This window comes from Cavia porcellus, unplaced genomic scaffold (genome assembly GCF_034190915.1).
Source record: "Cavia porcellus strain 051 isolate PalLab524CR breed Dunkin Hartley unplaced genomic scaffold, mCavPor4.1 scaffold_13, whole genome shotgun sequence".
Lineage (NCBI taxonomy): Eukaryota > Metazoa > Chordata > Mammalia > Rodentia > Caviidae > Cavia > Cavia porcellus.
Window position 1 is genome coordinate 19,100,891 of NW_026947496.1, and position 20,681 is coordinate 19,121,571.

The 20,681-nt window shown below is 41.7% G+C and overlaps 1 long non-coding RNA gene across 1 annotated transcript in view; it reads right to left on the reverse strand.

Annotated features, from left to right (window-relative positions):
* Positions 1–4,912: 4,912 nt before the first annotated feature.
* LOC134478505 (uncharacterized) overlaps positions 4,913–20,681 on the reverse strand; it is a 100,313-nt gene continuing 84,544 nt past the window's right edge. The window contains exons 5-7 of the long non-coding RNA XR_010051149.1: positions 17,689–17,787; positions 9,921–10,083; positions 4,913–6,110 (exon numbers count right to left, since the gene is read on the reverse strand). This is a non-coding gene — a long non-coding RNA (uncharacterized LOC134478505). The remainder of the gene's footprint in view (positions 6,111–9,920; positions 10,084–17,688; positions 17,788–20,681) is intronic.

The window sequence follows — 20,681 nt, forward strand, 5'->3', positions numbered from 1 at the left end:
CAGCCACTGGACAAGAGAATCTGAGGTATACTCTACATGACACTGGCTATCGCTTGATAATGACCAGCCGGGATTTATTTTCAGATGAGGTCTTATTTTGGGGGACACATGGTATCTCCGGAAGCCTCTGCTGATTGATGAAGCAGCTGTCCTCTGTTTGCCTTGGAATCCTACCTCCTTATTTCTATGTCTCTTTCAGCACTGGTCTGTCTTAATCCTGCCTTACAGTTATTTGTGAATGTGCTTATGTTTAACCTCTTCTCTACTGCTGAGGGGGAATCTCCCTCTTAACTGTTTTGGTATCAACTAGCTAGTTGATTATCTAGAAAAGTGTGAAATATTTTCACAATTGACTTCCCAGAAGTGCAGATGAAAACTGAAAATCAACAAAAAGATTTCAAAAGTAATAGATGACCGTATCTACGCAGAATCACTTGACAAATTGTGCAATAAATGCAAAACCTAAGATGGATGGGTCTGGTGGGCACACAGCCTGGTCTTTTGCAGTTCTGGGGAAGTAACAGAAAGGGTGATGCCTGTTGGTATCCTCTGTACCAGTGACAGACACAGATACTTGTGAGGGTCAGAGAGGACTTGAAAGTGGCTGAGAAACTGGGATGGTTAAACGAGGTGGAGGAGGGAAAGGGTGAGTGTTTAATCAGCGTATCAGTCAGCTACATTGAACCGTCACTTAGAGCTGTGAAGTGCTCGCACAGAACTACGCATTAGAGCACGGGTGTTTTTCCTGTCTTCAAGCAGTGACCACGTGCCCTGCTTCTCACGTTTCCCTCTCCTTTCAGCTTTTATAGCACTAAGACCTGGGAACCCCCACGTCTCCTGTGGCCCCCATGTTCTCATCTTTATGACGAGAGGACATGCTTGGGGCCCATGTCCCTGTGTGCTCCAGCCCTGGCTGGTCAGTTCTGTGGCCCATCAGGATTGTGTGAGGTCCCTTCAGCACTCTGTGGACTGGTGACAAAACTCACCACATCAGAAACAGTCCACACTCGGGGGAGAAGCAGAGGAGAAAACTCCAGCAGACAAGCGAAGCACTGAAGAACCGAAGCACCAACTGAACAGCCCTGCAAGAGCCAAGACCTCCTCCTTCCTCCAAAACTACATGGGAAGGATGGCGCAGGCAGCAGAGAGACTTTGGGTCCTTTGTGCTTTTCCATATTAACACAGTCACACTTTGCTATGCAGATGCCATTTCCAATAAACACCAGGGCTTCCCAGGGCCTGGACTCTAATTGAAGGGATTGTTACTGTTGGTGAATGGCTGGGGAATTAATTAATGCAAAGCCAACCAGTTCATAAATGCTTGCTTTGTGAGCAGTCCCAGCATCCCAGGGACCAAGACTACTGTGGTCAGTGCAGCCCCAGGACTCCATGTCAGCAAATGATATTTATTATCACCCAGTCACTCTCCTAACCACCGGGTGATGGAGGCCTTAGCTGGGCCCTGGTTCACCTGCAATGAACACAGCCCTGCTTGGGTTTCTCGGGGGCTGAACAGACACTGTGGAAAAACACCCTCCAGTCTTTTGATCTTTCACCCACAGGCTGACTTACGTGAGAAGAGAGGCTTTATTTGTAAGCCATAAAGATGGAAAGAGCATGCAAGCAGAAAAAGAGCTTTGCTCAAGCCACCACCATGTTCCCAACTTGGCTGATCTACGTGCAGATACAAGCCCACACGTGTGCACATCTGCACACATGCACAACAAGCACACACGCAAAGTCTCCCAACTAATTCAAATCTCAGATCTGATCTGAATGTGCCAAAGGGACTCTTCAATAACCTACATCCTAAGAATATAGGATGAAAACAGGCAGGGGTGACTGAACCACTCCTTAATCCATGCACACACGCATGCAAGATGGTTTTATTCACCCCTCAAGCCAGTCTCAAGCTCTGCCATCATACCGTTGTGAGCCCATTCTTGTTTGTGCATCAGTGGCTTTGTAGCCACCCAGTTTACTGCGGTAGATGCTGTCCTGAAACCTCCCTGTATGCTTAGGAAAATGTACTGGGGTACTAAAGACAGTAGCACTGAAGTTTCTCTCCCATACAGTTCGTGATGATAAGTACGTGCTCTGGAGGGAAGGTGCGTTTTATATTTACACAGAGGCACGTGCACACACATGCAGGATGTAGAAAGAACTTACTTTAGTTTCATCAGAACCCCCAAGGCCCTGGGGTTTGTTTTGGTAGTTTTATCTGATTTTTGTAGAAGTAGTGTTCTGTATTAAAAATTAGCCTGTGTCATAAATCATGAAGTCTGCAACGGTCTCCAAAAGTGGACCTTACATCTCTGGTCTCTTTTTGACCCTAGAGGAAAAGGAAAAAGTAAAAGAGAATTTTATCCTTGGAAACTCCATTCTTTCCTTGGCCTGTCCTTATCTATCTGTCTTCCCATGCCTTCCTACCTTTTTATTCCATCATTTTCCCTATTTTGCTTTGTTTTAGGGTTCAGCATTAGTCCTGTACACTCTAGGAATTAAATTAATCAGCATTTATATAACTACAATGTTATTCATTCACATTTGCATTTTAATTCAAAACCCAGTTGTATGCTGGCAGCGATCCTCTGACACCCTCAGGTGGACAGGCAACAGGTAGGTGGCACTGTACCTACGTCACCCTCCCCCAGGCTCTGTTCCGACAGGATCTAGACCCCCTAGTCTTTGATGGTCCTGCACATCTGCTGGCACTCCCCTGCCTCTGTCATCTAATGCCAGATGAGATATTGGTCATAGCTGGCCACTGTGTGTCACATAAAGAACCTCAGAACCTGTCACTTATAGGTCTGTTCATTTATTCAGTTAAAATGTAAAAAGCAGCTCAGGTACAGGGACTGGGTCAGGCTCTCACTGTACAGCAAAGCCAGACACAGCTCCTGCTCTCGACAAGCTGATGTCACAAACAGAAAAAGAGACAAATGACAGAGCCAGGTCACCTGATGCCCAGATGGGCAAACACGTCCTTACCCTTGAAGACTCTGCTGAACGTGGGAACGTGGGTTTGTTCCTCCACCATGACACTTCCCATATTGTTAAAATTACTTCTAGCACAGCTGCTGCTTCCCTTAGATTGCATATGACAAGGCGAGGTGGAGGCAAGGAGGGCAGAAATTTTTATGTAACATCTCCAGACATTCACAGTAGTGGGGACTTCAGAGAGGTATCAATGTGTGACCCCAGGGCTTGTGATTAAAGGTTTTGTCCTCAAGATGGCACTTGGCGCTTAGTGGGAGGTCTTCCTGGTCCCTTGGAGAGTTCCCTGGAAAAGGGCTGGGACCCTGGCCCCTTCCTCTTCTCTCTGGCTTCCCAGCCATGAAGGGAACAATGCCACTCCACCTCGTGTTTCCACCAGGATGTGCTGCCTCGACACAGGCCCATGGTGATGAGGCCCACAGAGACACAGGGGAAAAAAAGAATCAAGACCTATCATGTATAGGAAAAAGTCTCCATGATGAATGTGATAGTTATATATATCTAAAATGTACCAATAAAATTAAGTTTTAGAAAAACTTCTAAAACTATGAGCCCAAAGGAATTTTCCCTCCTTGTAAACTGATTCTCTCAGGAAGTTTGTTACAGTGATGGAAAGCCGACGAACACAGAATGAGTAAATGAATGGATGAATGAATTTGCAAGCTCTCTCATTCTTACATAGACTTCCTTGACACCAGCCTACCAACTTAGAGGAGAAGTATATTTCTTCTTGGCTCTATAGTATGCAAATTGTGGTTATTTCCAGCTCATTATGCAAAAGTGCAGAATCTGGGCGAGTACAAACTTCATCTCATTCAGTCAACGGCACTATTTTGTTGGCTATTTTTATTTTTTCAGAGCATGTGTGCATGTTGTACAGCAGTCCTACACATAAATTGGAGCATCCCCAGTAACAAATGTGTCCCCATGGGGCCTCAGAGATGATGGAATGCTGCAAGGGGTTCGCCAGGTAGATGGGGAAAAAAATCCTGCAAAACCAATCACATTAACCCTGAGTGCTTATTGAGGGGACACTGACCAATGATCCAACATTAAGGATCTTGACAGTGTCTGTTAAATGGAAAACAAATATGACTGCTGAGAATTTTACAAAGAAATGGCATAGGCACCATGAAAGCCACACAGGCCTAGAGAGGAGCCAGCTCTTACCAAGCGTGTCATGGGTCAGGCCAAGTGGATTGGGGTCTTGCTGCTACCCAGTCTGGCCTCCCACCATCATTTTGAGCTGTCCCTTTCTTCCTTATTGTTAGTACCTTTTAAGAAAAGATTGGAAGTCTCCAAAAACAAAAGAAAAAATGGTCCGGAGGGTCATAATGGATGCCTATCTTTACAAGAGGATAAAGACCCATTACACCAGGAGTGAGTCTGGGGACTGTGTCATCTTCAGCTCTTCCAGCAAAATAAGGAAACAAGATGTAGATTGGGAGGGCCAAGGAAAAAAGGTGGAAAACATGGAGAACAGAACACCGTGACCCCTACAAAAGCTCGAGCCGCCCTTTGTCCTTGGTTTCTGTGCCACTGTCACAGATGAAGAAATTCATCCCCAGTGAGTCACCAGAACTGACAACCAGGGCTGGCAAAGCCTGGCATGGCTGATTCAAGGCACGAAACAAGGGAGCGTGGATGTGGGCCTCACCGACATGTAACTTCTCCCTTAAAGAGGATGGACACAGTTAAATGAGACAAAGGTCAACACCGTGCAGAAAGCTGGCTGAACTGAGACATGAGGTGTTACAGAGCAAATGTACTTAAAATCCTCTTACAGCCTCCCCCACTCATTCCTTTAACAGTCATTCATTGAACACCTATACTGTGTCGTGCTGTAATGATGCAGTACTTTTCTTAGGGATATACTTTCCATTTATATTATCTAATTTTTTATGCCATTTTTATTAAAAAAGAGATATCAGCCTTCACTCTTCCATTCATTCAATATTTCCTCAATGAATGTCCCTATTATACCACACTTTAATATACAATTTTTGCTTTGAGATGGGATCTCATTATGTACTTCAGACTAGCCTTGAACTTACTATGTAGCCCAGGCTGGCCTCAAACTCAGGATGACCCTCCTGCCACAGCCTCCCAAGTGCTGGGATCATAGGTATGTGCCACCATACCAAACTTTCTTAGGAATATACACTTCATATATATCATACCATGCATTGTATTTTACTTTATTTTTGGTGGGAGAGAGTGTATCAGAAAATATTTCACATTGGTTTGGGTGTCTTAGTAAAAAGACCTTTCCACAGGTTGAATCTATTCTATTCAACATCCAGGTAGCAATCACAGAAATTTAGGGTTGCAAAGTCCTTGAAGGTGCCCTCATCATCCTCTTCCAGGTAAAGGCAAGGGAATTAAGTTCCTCCAGCAATGGGACTCAGCTGCTGGGAGGTGGAGCTGAAGTAACATTAGCACAACTAACATGGTAACCATTTCACCCCCTCACACTGTCTGAAGTCCCACAGCCTTGCATTTGTCTTTCTGCAACAGAAAGCACAGTCTGTTCTCTGGGACTTGACCCTGGTGCTGAGGACACCTCTGCCACTTTTCTGACCTCAGCCACTCAGAACTCTGAAGAAGGAGTATTATGGATTAAAAATTGGTGGTCAACTTAACACCAGTTAGATTATATCAGCATGGTGCAGAGCGTGGATGTGCCACCTAAGGAAAGTTGCCAACATAAATAGAGACGTAGAGAAGGAGAAGCTATGGCGTTTAGATGTTGGGCACCGTGGGTTCTCCTACATGTTGCTGTTTGAACCATTGGTTCTCCTGGAGAAGCTCTGGTCCTCACATCAAGCATTGCTTCCTGGCTCCAGAGAAGATATGTGCTGCTTGGTCTCCAGGATGAACTCGTCACGCTGGCTTCTTGGCATGTACCCGACTGTGCCTGTTGGAGGAGGAGCTCAGGGCCTCCATGTCGCTGAGGACAGCTGTGGTGCCCTTCAGGACAGTCCTAGTCTTTGCTGTGAGTGTGACTTCTTGGCTCCAGCGTAGAACCCTCATCCTACCAGCACAGCTCCTTCACCCGCTGGCATAGACTTTCTAGCTTCCACTGCAGACCTTTGGGCTTTCCCAGCACGGATCTGTAAAAGAGACTGGCGTGAGTCCTTTTTGTGGGCGCTAGACCTCCAGTTGGACTCATGGGAGACACTGTCATGAGCTCTGGGTTTCCATCTGGACTCATGTGGGATATTGCTATGGGATTCAGGCCCTTGGCTGAATATTCTATGTATTTAGTGTTGTGGATAGATTTTCTGCATTTTCTTGTGTTAACTCTGGGTGACCCTCATAAAACAATATCATAAACTCCATGGCCTGACTCTAATTTTTCTCTTCACAACCCCTGACTACAAGGAGGTATGGCCCTTCCACGTGCCACAGGCCTGTCCCAATCATATGCAGGAAGATTGAGTCCCTGCAGGGTGGGACAGGAAGACCTCAGGCTAAGGTAGCACAGGACCCTCCAAGAACAGATGGGCCATAGTGACTTATTATCATTGCTTTCATGGGAGAAGACATCTCCCTGCCTAAGCCTTTTATTCGAACCCTAATTGTGGCAAAAGATGATCCTCAAAGGCCTGAGTTAGAGAAATGCCAATCCAACCTACACCCACATTCCACTTTCCCCAAGATACTTCCCTCTCCCCAGCTGCAAAGCCTCGGAGGATTTCAGTGGTCAACAAAGTAACATACTGCACTGCAAGCTCCAGATCTAAATGATGTGAACATGGTGAATTAGAAGCTCCCGCACTCCAACTCATTACTTCATTAGCCTAATATGAAACTTCTTTCAGCTCCTCACAGCCCCCGAAGATTAAAATCCACCCCTTCCTGCTCCTCTTGACAATTCACATCATGCTCTCTGGGCTCTGCCAAAGGAAATCCTTCAATTCACCTTTCCATGGTCTATTCTTTCCAATGCTAAGCTTTGTATGCTAATTTTAATAGCTTTCTTTGCCCAGGTCCCACTGTATTAGTTCTCTGTGGCTGTTGTAATGAATCACAAAACAGTTGCAATATACAAGAATAAAAATTTACTCTTTCATACTTCTGGGGTCTTGAAGTCTAAAATCAAAGTGTCAATGGTGACAAACTCCAAAGGCCCTAGGGAGGATTCTTCCTCTTCTCTTACAGCTCTAGGTGGCTTCTGGCTTTCCTTGGCTGGTGACTGCACACTCTCATCTCTGCCTCAGTCTTCAGCTAGCATTTTGCTCTTCTCTTTGCATCTCCTCTTCTGTCTTGTCCTTGGAGACCCTTGTCCTTGGATCAGGGAACCCTCTTAGATACTATGGAATGACTTCATTTTGAGATCCTTAACTTGACTACATTTGCTGAGTACTTTTTCCAAAAAAGATCACAATCACAGGTCCTGGGGTTTAGGATGTTGGTATATCTTGAGAAGAGGTACCAGTCAACCCATTATTATCTCTTTTGGTGATGATGTTCACTCTAAATTATAGGGAAATAATTACATTTAGAGTTATTGAACATGTGTTAGTTGGCTTTCTCTCTGTGACTAAATACCCAAAGATAATCAATGTATCAATGTGTAAAGAAAAAAGTTAATTTGGGCTCACAGTTTTGAAGGTTTCAGTCCATGGTTGGTTGCCTGCTTGCTGTCGGGCTGTGATGAGGCACACATCATGGTCAGAACATGTGGTAGAAAAAGTGCTCACCTTGGGGCTGGGGATTTAGCTCAGTGGCATAAGCACCTGCCTTGCAAGCAGGCAGTTATGAGTTCTATCCCTGGTACCGATAAAAAAAATGAAAAAGACAAAAAAAAAGTGCTCATCTCACTTTATGACAACAAGAAACCTCTTTTTTATATCCCCTTCAAGGGCTCAATCCAGTGACCTCACTTCCTCCTACTAGGCTCTACCTCTTAAAGGCTCTACCACCTTCCAACAGCACCATAGGCTGGCAAGCAACCCTTCAACCCATGGGCCTTTGGGAGGAAGGTGTTTATTTCAAATATAACAAATGATTCAACAATTATAGTTGAGTGTGGCTTGGGCCTGGGTGCTGGATGGAGCTTGGCACTGGGGCTGCAGGATGAAAAGGTATGCCTCCTGCCCTCCTGAACTGCTTAACCTGGTGAGTCAGAGAAAGAGCAAGTAGTTCATCACAATACAACATAAGAAATGCTATAAAAAATGGAAAATTTTCATCACTCAAGAATTCTATGGCCGGTGTCCCTGATAATTCCCATATCCCAAGCAGTGTCACCTTCTTTTTGGTCACATGTCACTGAATCTACTTAACCAGGAAAATGAATACTGATGGGGAAGAGGGACAGCAAGGGGAATGAAAGAGATTTCTTCCCTGGAGAACTTTCTCTAGGCCACGATTACGTCTGTTTGAATATTAAAAATAAAACGAGACATTTGATAAGAATTCGGCACTGGGACTGTAATGCTTCTGGAGTCAGAGCAGGGAGCATCTCAGCGTCAGCAACAGCTCACACGTGGGCAGGAGTGATGACTCTCTGAAAAGCCACCTACGAATCTGCGCACAAACCAGCAGCTTGGAGAGATGCCAAGAAGCAAGCTCGCTCTTCCCTGTTGAGTTGTTTAAGCATTTTCATACTTCAGGTGTGCGGGGCCACATGTGGGCTCTGGGTAACACCTTGCATATTCAGTGTCCTAGGAAGGAGATGACCCAGCTTACACACAGGGAAATAGGGCAAGTGCTTCCCTTCAAGATCAGTTATCCTAATTTCCTAAGAAGGCAAACAGGCAAGGTTGTGTATACAGTATTCAGGATGAAATCCCAAGCAGAAAGATGTTAAGTGACTCTAGGTGGCTTCTCATTCACACCAGAAATTCCTTTCTGTGGTTAAAGCTACCACACTTTAAGGGGCAACAAAGTTGTGGATAATGTTCACCTTTGAGCACTGCTATGCACAAGCATAGGAGGAATGCAGATAAGCAGACAGTGTACAGATAGCCTGGAACACTGTGATTCAAAAATAAAGCTTCAATTTGTTTTCTAGAGTGACTCCTACACACACTGTTTAAATTAAAAAAAAAAACATGGTATAGCAAAATGACTTTTTAAAGTGATTTGCTCATGGTTGAAATTCAGTGAATAAAACAGCTAGATCATTCTAAACTGGCTCTTGTCTCTGCTGTCCTGTTATTAGCTTTGAATAAAATTTAAATCCTGGAAGAGTTTTTTTAAGGAAATAGACAAGGTCCTTCTAAGAAAGTCTGAAACACAGCTGCAACATTTCCTAGAAAGCCATGTTTTGGTGACTGCCCAGTGAATAATTGTTTTTGTCCTGAGATAAGTGGTTATTGCAAAACACCATGCAGATTCTAATATTTGCTCTGTAAAATGACTCAAGTTGAATCTTGAGTGAAAATTTCAACAAAGAAGAACAGTGATCCTTATCAGTACTATGAGGTATAATCTGTCTGCATACCTGATTTTATGACTGAAAAAAATATTGTGAAGGAATGGGAGTTGATCCAGCCAGCTCTCAGTTCCCTTAGCCTCTTCCTCAGCTAGACTTTAATCCAGCTATTAAGACCTAGCAAACCCAGGCAGTCACTGGGTTACATTACTCAAGTTAATCCACCACCAAAATTGATTCCAATCCATTTTCCTTTCCTAATTCAGTCTACCAGAAAAAGCAAGAAATTCCATTCTTTGAAGAACAAAGATAAATGCAGGTGCTTAATTCTATCAAAACATCTCCTTTAGGAAGATGGTGGTGTGTGCATTCTTTATCATCTCGAATCCCTTCTTTTCTTCCAGAATTGACTTACCCATAACACTTTTAGTAGTATATGTTTGCAACATATAATAATTACATCCATCTTGGGAAACTGGCACCTATACAAGTCATATCTTGATGCTTCTTAGTAGAATTCTTAGTAGGTTTCTCTTACCTTGATCATACATAGAGAGAAACACTTTGCATCGTGGTGTCAAGATCCATCCATTTTCCAACAAGTGACTCAGTAGTCCTGTCTTCTGGCTTAGCGCTGTGACATTGTTACACCACTTTATCACCAATACTGGTAGAGAGTCCAATGTGTACCAAGTGCTATGCTAAGAATCAGAGGCAAGGAATACAGAAAAGTAAGCCAATTACAGTAGTACCTCGGTTCGTGGATGGTTTTGTTTGCAAACAGAAGTGTTTGGCAAAATTTTACTTTTGTTTGTAAACTCTGCACTGAGTGGCAGACACAGGGGAGGGCATCTTTCCTACACAAACTCAAATGTTGCTATCTTTTCCAAAATTGTGGAATAAATTAAATTCCTGAACCAAGGTACAACTGTACAGTATAGTACAGTCGATTCTCCATATCTGTGGGTTGTAAATGAGCAGCTTCAACCAATCTTGTATCAAAAATATTCAGGTGGGGGAGGAAGTATATCTCTACTGAATATGTACAGACATTTTGCTTGCCATTATTCCCCCCAAAATACAATATAACAATTATTTACATAGCCCTTACCTTGTATTAAGCACTATAAGTAATTCAGAACTGGTTTAATGTATATGAGAGGATTGCATCAGTTAGATTCAATTACTATACCATTTTGTATAAGGGATTTTGATATCCACAAGGAAAAACGTTCCTCCTGGATTCAATCCCAGTGGCTATCCAAAGGGTGACTGCACAATGTGCTGAGCACTGTTATAGAAGTACAATATGTAACAACCATTATCAGAAAGCAATTAGCATGAGATTTTTTTAAAAGTATAAGAAATATATATTAAGAGAGCACTCTAACCTACTGACTGAAGAAGCGAAATTTCTTGGTCCAGACATTCTGAACATCTATGACAAACCCCTTCTCTTTTATTTCTGATTAGAGCAAGCTAGATTTCCAACACCCAGTGCTTAAATGAAAAACTGTTTAAATTACCATCTTTCTTCACAAGAAAAGCCAATATAATACAAACCTCCTGCTTAAAATTCCTGGGGAGAGAAAGGCTAGTCTCACCACTCTCCATCTAAAGCGGCTACATTCTGGGTCCAGGCTCCTCTCAGATGACTGCTCTGCAGAACACAAGCCCGACCCCCCATGCCCACCTTCCCAAGCAAGTGTGCCTCTCCAAGAGCAGTCCTTGCCCAGGATCTGCCCCCATGCTTTTCCCACCTGCAATGGCCTGCTCACAGTCTGAAGTGACAGCCTGCTTTCTCCTGGCCACTTCTAGTGAAGAGACATTTCTTTTCTTTATAGGATCAAAGCAAACTTTCCTCCCTGGAACCTCCCACTCATTGACACTGTAGTTCTTCTCCACAGCACACTGAAAGAAATCACTAGAGAAAAACTTAACTCAAAGTGTCTTATTCAGTCAACAGCTATCTATTGCAACTAGAAAGAAATTTCAAGAACTAATTCAATAAAAGGTCAGACAGGCTATAAAGAAAAGAGAGAGAATAAAATGAACTGGCTTCCTAAGCAAAGCATCTCAATCTTTTTTCAGGGTATGGCAGATACAGGAAAGAAAATACTGGTAGGACCGGATGATGGAGGATGTTCACAGCCAGAGGGGACCAGCCCAGGGTCTGGGAGCAGCCAACAGGGCATTGCTGTCCCGAGACACTCATTATGTCATCCCCTCCCCACTTCCTGTTCCAGGACAGGTCTCCCCAACTGCAGGGGTGTGAGTGTAGCTGTTACACCGTGTGCAGCATTGCTCTGAGAAAGACTGGGCACAGAAGGAGCAAAGAGAGGAAGGATTGTGGCCCCTCAGGCCACCGAGGCAGCAACAGCCAGAAGAAACTTCACTTAAATGAGTTTCAACAAGTACAGATAATGAATGAGCAGAGAGAGAGACAGAGAATATCAAAAATCATGATGAATGTCCAAAAAAAATCCTATACAGTAAAAAACACATTGCTAAGAACCACCAGATAAGTGTATTTAAAGCAAATAGGAATATGAGGTTAAGTATTTTGAGGAGAATTAATGGCAGTATATCTTTTACTATGATAAATATTTGATTTAAACATTCACTGTATTGTTTGATTGTTTTGATTGTCCTAATATACATCTTTATTAATCTCTATTCATCTCTAGATGTTTAGTTATTTATATTATCTATACCTATATATCTATTTCTGCATATTTGTAGATAACTAGATGTTTGTGTCTCTATATCTACCTATAGATGTCCACATATCTATATTTGTATCTATATTGATATCTGTATCATCCAACACACACAACATTCCTTAACCAGTTATAAAGCATTCATGGATCTAAAATTGTAAAGAATCTTAAACCTGTCATCCTTGTTTGAAAGAAACTATTAATTTTATTCCAGAAAATGAGGAATTAATGTGTTTATTGAATTCACAACAAAGAGAAGTTGGAAATATTCTTGAAAATCCTTTCTTCTCCAGGAAATATTTCTAATCTAACCGAGAGCATAAATACATACCATGACCTACTGCCTCAGATCTCACCTTTAGAGTTCACTTTGTCATAATTACTAGTGGTTTTCAACTTTCACAAAATAGAATTTTCTGTATACATCATTCATTCACACATTTTACACTAATAGCTCAAACACTTTTGTATGCCAAGTTCAGATCTTTATAAATCAGCTGGAAAATGAACATTCTGAGCTAGTGTAGGGTACTGCAATAGTGGAGTTTGGTGGCATTGTCATTTTTATCTGCACAGTGATGTCTCTGTAATTACTTGAAATTTTTTATTGCATTTTGCCCCTATGGTTTTATAAAAACAAGCAAGAAAATGAAAAAATGAAAGCACAGAAATGAAATTCTCACGAACTTAATATGATCAAGACAAAGCTGGAAATCGAGCAGCTTGATGTCATTAAATACTTACTGGGCTTAAACTTGTAAAGGGAAAAAACTAAGAAACTTCTATGAAATATCATCAATACATCTCCAAAGACTAAATCTAGAGCAGAGGTCTGATTAGCGATTTGATCATTTTTTTACAGTGTTTTGGAAATGGACTCTTTTTCTCTTCTATTGTTCTGCTTTGACACATTTCTGTGTGATGGAAGTTTACATTTCTGTGTGATGGAAGTTTTTAGGAAACCGTTGTTCACAAAAGTCATCAGCTGCCTGTAGACCAAGGTAAGAGTTGGTTGGGTCCTGAGCCTGACTTCCACCCCTATCTGTTTTCAAAGTGGGTTCCATGTAAGATAGTACTATGGTTTAGCTAAGTGTTCCACAAACGTCTCATGTGTTCAGAGGTGAGGCTTTTGGAAAGTGCTTGGATCATGGAGGCACTGTATTGAGGTGCTAACTGTGCTACCAGAATGTGGGGCTTGGTTGGAGGTTGTCATTGGGGCATGACCTGGAAAGGCATTTTCATGTCCCTGGATCTCCCTTTTTCTCTCTGCCTTTCAGCTACCATGTCAGGAGCAGTTTTCCTCTGCCATGAGGCTTTGCCATAGAGCTGGTCAACAATGGACTAAACCCACTGAAACTGTGAGCCAAACTAAACTTCTCCTTTTTAAAGTTATGAGTATCAAGTATTTTGTCACAACAACATTATCTTTTTACTTTAAACGTTCTTGACTTCAATTAATCTTCCTGAATCTCCTTGGATTGTGAGTTTTTCTTCCTCATGCTTGCCAGATGAATCCCTATGTGCATGTAGATGGAAAAACTGAATAATTCAGAAGGAACTGAATTCAGAAAGGAACCGAGTACTAATCATCTCCTGGCCAACCCTGACTACAACAGCTTTTGTGAACAATATCACATTTAGTCTTCTCAGGTCTATGAAGTAGACTATTATAAATGTCATTTTGCTGATAAGCAACCCAGGGTCAGAAAGGTTAAATTATTTGAAATAATAGAAGTCTTAAGAGGGCAAGCCAAGATTAGAATCCAGGAAGTCTGATTCAAGATGACAAAGAAACAACTTGATAGATGCATGAAAAGAGATGAGATTCCAACACAAAATGTAAAGAAGCAAAGAACTGAGTAGGAACCCACTTGGAGCAGACCCAGTGGGCGAGGAACTGTGCTCTTGGCATATTCCTCATGGTCCCCTGTACTGACCCATGTGCAGGAAACACTGGCTCTCACCACAGCCCACTGTTTAATCTATTTAATGCTCTTACATCATGGGTCTTGGCTTGCAAAGAAGAAACTTGCCTAGTTCAATCTCATCTCATTCTGTCAACCCACAGCTTCTTTTGTGCAAAAGCCGCAGAACTGGGAAGAGGAGCAGAAAGCATGAGATACGTTTAAATTTGCCAGAGCAATATGCTGACCAGTGAGGTTTGTTTATTAAAATCTTTATATGGGGTGAAACTCAACTGAGCTGATGTCAGCTGGTTTATGGAGAGGCCCTGTTTTCAAGATTAGGCTGCTGTTTGTCTTCTTTACTGAGCTGACAGAGGACATTCTGGAGAATATATTATGCCAAAAACATCTGTATTATAGAAAATCAACAATGAAGAGCACCAGCTCCAAATGGAGCATGTAGCTCTTGTCTGCCAATAGATTAAACTGCTATTTTTATCTAAGGAGGAAGCTAGAGGAAGCATCAGTGAGTTTAAAGACAGCAGAAATTGGCCTCTTCTCCTCTGTCAAGTTATTTTTGCACACTTGGGAGGACACAGGGTGCGTTTTGCTTTATTTTAAATCAATGTTTTAAAAAATATTTAGAGAACTATCTTATCTCAAATCAGAGTTGTCATGGGGGAGTGTTTTCCTTATTTCCCCCCACGAGAACACATGCCTCTGAATAAGACAGGATGAGTGCAAAAGTGTTTGCCTCCCTTACATAGCTTCCTGTTTAAAAACTCCGGTGTCCCAGATGGGACAGATCTTTGGGGAAGGAAGAAAATGTGTCACCAACACTGGATCATATCAGAATAACAAGAATAATAACACTGATAAGTTTCCAACACATATCTAGCACTTTCTATCACTAGATATCACTAGATGTTTTACATTCATTATTTCATTTAATCCTCACATCTCTGAGTTAAGTACTGGTATGATCTGCTTTTCAAAAGGAATTTCTATTGAACTGTAACATAGAGGCAGAAAATTACACAAATGCTAAGTTTGGAATTTAATAAACTTCATAAAATGAACCCATTTGGTAACTACCAAGATAAGAAACAGAACATTCAACCAAATGTATCTTCAGCTGTTTACTCCTTTATGGCTAACCACTATCTCAACCTCTGCAGCAATACAAATTAGCTTCAGTTGGCTTTCAACTTTATCTACATGTAAAAATATGTACCCTTTTGCATCTGGCTCCTTTCACTCAATATTAAGTGTGTGTTCCATTATGTTAGTGTGCTACAATTTAATTCTCCACTTTACTATAAATAGGTTTTATGCCCATTTCAAATTCAAACAAAAGTTTAAGGTTAAGAACACTGAGACTCAAGAGGTTTAAAATAAGTTGCCTAAGTCCACAAAGCTAATAAACAGTAGATCTGGGATTACAACTCAGATTGGCCTAGCTCCAAAGCCCAGTCTGTTAGACATCAGGCTGTCTTGCCTTTCAGAAAGGGTAGCTTTACAGGAACCCCTCCTTGAGGTCAAAAGATCTTTTGTATAAATAATTTGAGAGACCCATGGGAAGAGGATATTTGAGCAATGTGACATGAACCCAAATGAATCCACCTCTATGGAGCTTATTGCCTTTAGACATGTCTCTGCCTTTGATTTTGTCTGTCATTTTCTTCTTTCTCTATTACTTTGATTGACTGTTCCAATACCCCTATCAAGATCTTCAGCACTGTGGGACTTAACTGAGTAGCAGAGACTGGAAACACATATTGCACCTGAGACCTGGAGGAGACATTGTATGCAAGACTCACGCACAGAGCTGCAGCCACAAGACAGGTGAAGGTTTCAAAGGATTCATGAGTGAAGGAGAGTGTGAGCCATGTCCTGATTATTAATGTACATGCTCACATTGCGTGTGCATACTAAGTCATGAGTCCACCCACCACTCTCCCCCTCTCTCTTATTTCACCAACATATAATTTATTATGCTGTTGTTAGCAGCATAGTATTGGCCACATCCAGTAAACTGATCCACTGGGAGGATAACTGTGCCCTAATTAAGATTCATGCTTTCTGAATGTTTTTTTTAGAAGGAAAAGAAAAAAGAATGCTTTCAGAAAACAACTTATACATACAAGAAGTATACTTTGATCTCTTCCTAATAGTTTGTCTTTTTTAGATGAATGGAAATTCCACTGGTTGGTACCATTCAGTACAAGAAATTTTGTGGAAGGCAACTTTTCTATCCCATGCTTTGGCTCCCTCCCAACCCTCATGATTAGACACAACTGGGAAGACCAGCCTCAGAAGAACTTCGAGGACCTCCAGGAAGTCTCCTACTCAGCTCGCTCACTACCTCTCAGCATTTTCCTGCAGGAGCACAGCATCAGCTGCAGCTTATCTGGCCAGTTTACAGTTGATCATGAAGCAAATGCACAATTACTGTGAGTCACTGAACACCACTTGTTAGGATGACAGAAATCACTGGATCAACTAAGGTCCATGTGTCATTTATGTAAACACCATTGGGGTTTCCAGGCATCAAGCCAGAAGAAACCCACTCTTGCTTTGCAGAGTTGCCAGAATCTTGTTTTTCTCCCTGGACCCCTGAAGGAAAGGAGTAGCTACCAGCACCAGCCAATTTATTTGCTAGGGCTACTGTAACAAAATGCTACACACTGGTGGCTTAAACTACAGCATTCATTGTCTCTCTGTTCTGGAAGCTGAAAGTCCAAGATATAACTGTCTGCAGGGCTGGCTCCTTCTGAGTGTTGTGAGGGAAGGATCTGTCCTTGGTCTCTGTCCTCAGCTTGTAGATGCCATCTTCATGCTCACTTGATGCTCTCCCTCTGTGTTCATGTCTGTGTCTAAATTTCCTTGTATATCAGGACATCAGTTGGATTAGGGTCTGCACTCATGATCTACCTCTCTCTAACTCGAGGGCTTCTATAAAGACCCCAATCTCCTAATAAGGCTATGTTCTGAGCTACTGAGGGTTTATACTTCAGTACTTTGAGGAGCACAGTTCAATCAATAATGTGAGTGTCCATGAACTTCCTTCTTTTCTCTAATGCCATCAATGCAGCCCTTCCCCAGAATCTATTGGTCCCACATTCTGTATATGTTGCCTTGCTGATTAAAAACTGGGAGTACACTTGACACAGCTTCTGTTCCTGATGCTTTCTGCTCCTCTAGTATCTTCTCTTGGTACCCAAGTTAGTACTAGGGTGCTATTCATTCACCACTGAGAATGGCATGTTGCTCTCAAGGTCTCCTAGGGGTCAAAGGAGCCAGAGATACCCACCTACCTTCTAGTTGGGTCTTCACCAGCCACTTTCACACACCCAGTAGTCTCTCTTCCAGATCTCTCTCACCACATCACACAGGCTCATCCTTCCCTCCCTTCCCATTGAGACCTAGCTGCTTTTGCTTCTTTCTGCAGCCCACAAGCAATCCTCTAAGATTTCACTCAATTCCTGTCTTCTGTGATGATGCTTCTCACATCACTAGAACAGGACGGCATCTTGCTGTTTTACATGCTTTGATGAAGGAAGCAGGAGATGTTTTCTTCTTCCATTTTCAGGTTCTCAGTGCCTTCCCTAAACTATCCCTGAAATCCAGAGTCAATGTTTCCATTTCCTGGGGCCACAGATTTCTCTTCCAGGAATCCTACCTTGCAAGCTGCTGCTGGGCAAACAGAAGCAGAACACCTTCGCAGCAAAGATCTCAGACTGTCCTTTCTTCCTGGTGGTGGTAATAATTCATATTTTACCTGTGGTTAAATGAGGGAAGCGAGTTAGTGCTTGACTCTTGCTTCCTGCATGAAAATGTCATTTTTTAAACTCTTGTTTTATCTGTAGTGTTACTCTTCATGAAGCCTTTTCTTATAAATGATCTGTTTATTTCTAGAAGCTGCTGCATGCCTCACAAAATTTTATAAAAATTCCTCCTGTTCAGTGGGAACCAGCAGCATGCGCAGGCCACCACTGGACTGGGAAAAGACAGACCCCAGCCCCTTCCAGATGTGAGCTGCCAATGCAAGAAATACCATTCCTCCATCCCCAGCCCTTAAGCAACCAGCTTATCCAGAGAAACACAGGCTGTGATGATAGCTATCAAGGTGAAATGCAATTGGATGCCTGTGGTGCTTTGGTGTTTCACTAATATTTCAATTCCAGGGCCAGTGTTCTGATCATAGGTTCAGAGGATAGTGGTATACAGTGTGGCATCTGGCAGGGGGGTTCTCCTTCTGAGGGTTGTAACCATTGTTGATTCCATATAGTCTTATTTTGAGGTGCTATGTTGTTTCCATTGTTTTGTTGGGTTGTGTTTCATTCTCTTTTGGTTTCATTCTCTAGTCTCTATTTGTTTTGTTTGATTATGTTAAATCTGATGGCATGAACAGCTATTTAAAAGATAGCAAGACATTATGGTAGCCATTTTGGATTACCATTGGCTTGTTTTGAAGTCCTTTATTGCATTCATTGTTTTGTCTTTATTGTTTCTATTTTATTCTGTTCTGTTTGATTTTTACTATGTCTGAAGTCATCTGCAGCTATTTTGAAGACATCTAAAGGCATTATGGTAACTATTTTTGATTTTGTAACATTTTGAAGTCCTGATCTCTTACACTGGTTTATTTTGATTGGCTTTATCATTTTTAAAATATAAGAAAAAAACCACGCCTTCATGTGAGCCATCCAGCGTGAGGGCTGACAAACCAGAAGAACATATCCTCACCCCACCCTGAAAGCAACTGGCTGATTCAGAGGACTCAGGGGTGAGATAATAACAACTGAGGTAAAAGGAATAGCTTGATACTTATATTGTTTGACTGACTGTGCAGGCCTGGCACTGGTAGTCTGGGCATCTATATGGGGGATGGCAGCGTGCACTGTGGCAACTGTGGGGGATTTCCTTCTGTCTTGTTTTTGAAATCCAATGTTTTGTTATGTTTTACCATTTTGTTTTATTCCTATGCTTGATAACCCAAGAAACTATTTTGGAGAGTGGTTTGCAGTATAAAAACCATTGTTAAATTTCTATCACCTTGTTTTGAAAACCTATATAGCTATTGTTGCTTTAAAAAAATTTAAAATCTGAAGATTTCTTCTGAGAGCTTTGAAGCTGTGAGGAGACGAGTAGATAGATGTATTTTTATTAAAGGATTTCAAACCATTTGTAATACCTTGCTTAGTCTTCCCAGGGAACAAATAACTTTTTAGTAATAACTAAACTAGTAATAACTTCCTTAGGGAAGCACACATATTCCTCCAAAATGGAAACCTACTTTTTACAGCAGTATTTGCTAACACATCTAATTACTACCTCCAGTTAACTGATGAAAAATTATGGAAAAACAGGGAGCAGATGTGCAAAAGCCCAGCCTCATGTTTGAGACATAATTCTCAATACATGTTAGCTTACACAAATCTTCATCTGTACTGAAAAGCCAAAGACAAAGGTGGAAATGAAATACCTAATTTCTAATTCAATTACATTCAATTTGTTAAGTAGCTTGCTTTTTCATATCAAAATATAAATGTGCTTTACTCCAGTTAGTAGAGTTGATATAAAAAAGAGAAGTGCATTCAAAATATTTTGATATATACCTTTGTAATTGCTTCATGCAATAAATATTTATTTAGTACTTATGTGCAGGCAATGGAAATAAAGATATGAATAAACTTGGAATGCTAAGGAAGTTGCATGCTAACAACCAATAACCTGGGTCTCTCAAGAGCTACAGAAAAGTTATAAAGTCAATTGCAGTGTGAGGTATACATACATGAGGCCAAGTCACCTACCCCAGGTTTGGAGTGTATAAGAGATTTAAAAGAATGTGTTATTGAAGTTGAAGTCTGATATTTGTCAGAGATAACACAGTTATCCAGATGAGAGACGAATGTGGCCTAAGGCAGAGCATATACAGAGAGAATAGAGGAGAGCAGTCAAATTAAAGAGATTTTAGGAGAAAGGATATGTTGGGCTTGGTAATGGCTGTTTCCTTTGTCTTATGTTACTAGGTAGGAAGAGCAGAAACAAAGGTGGTTTGTTTTACAAAGCAGGCGACAACCCTATGAAATGTCTGCTTTGTAAACCTCTGTTTTCATACTTAGCATGCTGGTTGATAGCCAAGAAAATATCTGTTACACAGTAGCTTTGATTCAACTGAATCTTTTTACACTAATAAATGTCTTTCACTGTCTCCTTCAGATGGCTTAGCCGTTGTTGAGAGCGATATTCTTCCACCTTAAGTCCTTATAAGCAAAAATCAGAGGCTCTATCAGCCATTGCACAATAATATGATGAAGAGGCATGCTGGCAGAGAGCAAACACTGATTTGTTCACTTGTGGATAAGCCATCATTTACGGAGCAACTTCTGTGTTGGGTATTGGATATTTTCCAAAATGAATAATGCCCCTGCTCTTTAGCTTGCAATGCAGTAGAAAAGATAGAATATGATCACCAAAGCAAGAACAAATTCTAGAAGTGCGAAATGGAAAGCGTGGTGCATGGAGCCCAGAGCTAGGAAATACCACAGAGTGAATCCACGGAAGAGGAAGCAGTAAGGCTGGACCCAGATGAGTCAGTAGTAGTCACTCAGCTTGATCTGTCCAGGAAAACGGCGGACAAACATCATGAATAAAATAGAAGTGGAAAAG